The following is a 4,149-nucleotide window of genomic DNA, read 5'->3' on the forward strand; positions in this document are numbered from 1 at the left end:
GATGTTAATAGGCATGTGAATTATTCAAATCGCTGTTATTTTAGTATCGAGATGCTAGTTTTTGTTAATATTTTGAATTTGATTTTTTTTATATATATATTTTCTGCTTTCATGTTAATTTTAGTTTTAATATTTTTTTTTAAAATGTCTAGTTTTTATTATTTTAGTTCTTATTTCAGTTTAGTTTGAGTTATTGGTAACACTTTACAAAAAGGTTCCATTAGTTAATGTATTAACTAACATGAACAAACAATTAATAATACATTAATTACAGTATTTATTAATCTTCGTTAATGTTAGTTAATGAAAATACAGTCTACACTTCAATATTTAATATAAATATACACTTACATAAATCTTAAGGGTTGAGATGTTAATAGGCATGTGAATTATTCAAATCGCTGTTATTTTAGTATCGAGATACTAGTTTTTGTTAATATTTTGAATTTGATTTTTTTTATATATTTTCTGCTTTCATGTTAATTTTAGTTTTAATATTTTTTTTTTAAATGTCTAGTTTTTATTATTTTAGTTCTTATTTCAGTTTAGTTTGAGTTATTGGTAACACTTTACAAAAAGGTTCCATTAGTTAATGTATTAACTAACATGAACAAACAATTAATAATACATTAATTACAGTATTTATTAATCTTCGTTAATGTTAGTTAATGAAAATACAGTCGTTCATTTTTAGTTCATGTTAATTCACAGTGCATTAACTAATGTTAACAAGCACAACTTTAGATTTTAATAATGCATTAGTAAATGTTGAAATTAACAATAAGTAAAAAAAAAAAATTGCTGTAGAAGTGTTGTTCATTCTTATTTCATGTTAACTAAAGTAGTTAACTAATGAACCTTATTGTAAAGTGTTACCTTAATACAAAACATTTTAATACATTAATTACAGTATTTATTAATCTTCGTTAATGTTAGTTAATGAAAATACAGTCATTCATTTTTAGTTCATGTTAATTCACATGCATTGTTGTCACATGCATTAACTAATGTTAACAAGCACAACTTTTGATTTTAATAATGTATTAGTAAATGTTGAAATTAAGATTAATAAATGCTGTAGAAGTATTGTTCATTCTCAGTTCACGTTAACTAATGTAATTAACTAATGTTAAGTAATGAACCTTAATGTAGAGTTATTTTAGTACATTAACACATTTTTTTACATTTCAGTTAATATTTATTAAGTAACAATTTGTTATGGGTTTAGTTAACTAAAATAACCATGGCTCAAATTCAATTCACCCCCTATTTTTAACCTTATTGTTGATTTTTTTTATTTGGTCCTTCCCCTGCCTTCACTAAAAGAAGCTCTTGATTTGTGAGGTGGTTTCGGGGTCCCTCAGGTGGGTAGGTGAGGTGGTTTGCTCTTCAGTCCAGCAGGACCCCCGGGCCCTGAGCCGCTGCTGGCGCTGCAGTGTCGCGCTGCGGCTGCTAGAGGGAGCCCAACTGCAACGTCACTCCTGGAACGAACCAATGATATTCTGCCTCAACTTTAACTCCTCCTTCACTTCTCCCTTCTTTTCTAAATTCTAAGGCACGCATGCAGGAAAAAAGCAGAATCTTTAAGAAATTGTATTCCGAATGTCCAGATTCAGATGTTTATTGCGTGCCTTCGACGTAAATTTGGATCTATTAAAGGGATAGTTCACCCAAAAATGACAATTCTATCATCATTTACTCACCCTCATGTCGTTCCAAGCCTGTATGAGTTGCTTTCTTATGTTGAACACAAAAGAAGATATTTTGAAGATTGCTAGTAATCAAACAGTTGGTGGTTGCCATTGACTTCCGTAGTAGGGGAAAAAAAATACTATGGAAGTCAATGGCAACCACCAACTGTCTGATTACCAGCAATCTTCAAAATATCATCTTTTGTGTTCAACATATGGAACGACATGAGGGTGAGTAAATGATGACAGAATTTTCATTTTTGGGTGAACTATCCCTTTAAGACAGATAAATAAATATAAAACAGACGAATAGTAGGTGCCTCAACCTGTCTTACTGTCCGTTCTGATCTTCGTTTCTTAATAACTCCCCACTGCTTTGTCTAAATAAAACCTAATGTATGTAGTACAAGATTAAAAGATGTTTAATATTAGATCTGATGCTGCGCGCTCTTCTGTGTGCATGAGATGCGCCTGCAGTTCCTCTGTCCGCCGTCAGGTGGCGCTCTTACAATGACTCCTCTGTACTGGAAAGGTGAGGGCAGCATCTTTTCTGCAGTTCTGGAGGTGACGCCAAAACCTAGTCCTTGACCATTTTTTGAGTTGTGTTTGCAACAGCGGCTATTTCTGTCACATTTCACAGTTGCAATAAGGCACGGCAAGCCTTTTTTTACTCTTTTAACTCTACCTTTCATCCATGTCATTTGATTGAAAAGATGGTTTGTTGCTGAGAATGGTGATTTGTTGACAAAAAGGGGACTTTCTTTTGTTATTGCTGTTTTAATGTATAGGTCCTTTGAGCACAGCTTGACATTAAATGGACAGTAAATTGTGACAATGCATTTACAGCTCTTGTAAACATAAAATAAGCGCGTTAAGTAACACTGTGGACTCGGTTAAGTTCCTATCAGCCGGACCAGCAGCGGTGTGAGGTGAATGCAGGACAGAAACCTCACTGCTCTCTTTCAATGACCATCACTGTTCCAGAACGTGCTATTTCCCAGCAAAGCAGACCTTATGTTAGCCATATATTCCAACATAATTATATTTTACAAATGAATTGCTCTTACTAGTGTTATTATTTTTGCTGCCCATTTGTTACTAAAATTCCACTCACGTATAATTTATATATATATATATATCACGTATAATATATATATATATGTGTGTGTGTGTGTGTGTGTATATATATATTATTTTAAGATATTATGAAATGTAATTTATTCCTGTGATGGAAAAAGCTTGAATTTGACAGTTTTATAGTGTTATAGTTTTTGTTAATATTTTGAATTCGATTTTTTCTTCATATTTTCATATTTTAATTTGTTACATTTTAAATAATTTTTATCAGTTTTTAAATATGTCTGTAATATGTTTTTTCTAAATTGCATAATTTAATAATGTTATAATTATATAAAATATAATTATATAATTAGAAAAAATATAAACATAATTATTTCATAATTTAGTTTTTCAAGTTAAAGTAAACCTAAGAAATGTTGCCTTGGCAACAAACTGAAATAAAACAAGTACGTTTATTTATTTCAGTTAATGTTTATTTTTTTCAAGTAATTAAAATTATTTTAATTGTTTTAGTTAACAGTAATTATTTTCAGCATCATTACCCCAGTCTTTAGTGCCATATGATTCTTCAGAAATCATTCTAATCTGTATAAATCTTTTGTAACATTATACATTTCTTTACTGTCATTTTTGATCAGTTTACTGCATCATTGCTGAATAAAAGTATTAATTACAAAAAAAAAAAAAATCATCAAATTTATCATCACATTCATCATTGTGCTTGATTGAAGCATGCAGCTCTAGGTTGATCCTGGAGGGTTTTTCCTGCAATTAGTGTTCTGGAAATTGCATGTTGTTTTTGTAAAACTTTCTGCTAAATGACATGTAAGCTCTGTTCCAAACTCCTGCCAGCTGCCTCGCTGTCTACTGCCTAAATCAGCAGCTACCTTCTAAGGCGGCATCCCAACCGCAATAAAACCCCAGAAGCAGACCCACACGGATCTGAACCCACAAACACTCCACTGATTTCTGCTGAATCAGAATGCTAATCATTCACAATGGTCCTAAATAAACAAATCCATTAACTTTAAAACATCACTTCAGGCCAAAATACGAGTCCATAATCCATAATAACGTTTCCTCCAGTGAAAAAGTCCATGCCCTGTTGTCCTCTCACATCGAAATCCACCAACATATTTGTTTAGAACAGTTTTGGACTGTTTTGGCTCGTAAACGGTGCTTGATCTGTGCAGATTTCTCTCCTGATTAAGATGAGATGATTTTTTCACTAGAGAAAGCAATATTAATATGGATAGAGGACTTGCATTTTAGCCAGAAGCAAAGGTTTAAAGTTTAAAACACATATGAATTTGTTTCTTACAAACACGCAGCTTTTCACTTCATAAGACATTAACTGATGGACTGGAGTGGTGTGGAT

The sequence above is a fragment of the Sinocyclocheilus anshuiensis genome, unplaced genomic scaffold (genome assembly GCF_001515605.1).
Source record: "Sinocyclocheilus anshuiensis isolate Anshui unplaced genomic scaffold, SAMN03320099.WGS_v1.1 scaffold1497, whole genome shotgun sequence".
Lineage (NCBI taxonomy): Eukaryota > Metazoa > Chordata > Actinopteri > Cypriniformes > Cyprinidae > Sinocyclocheilus > Sinocyclocheilus anshuiensis.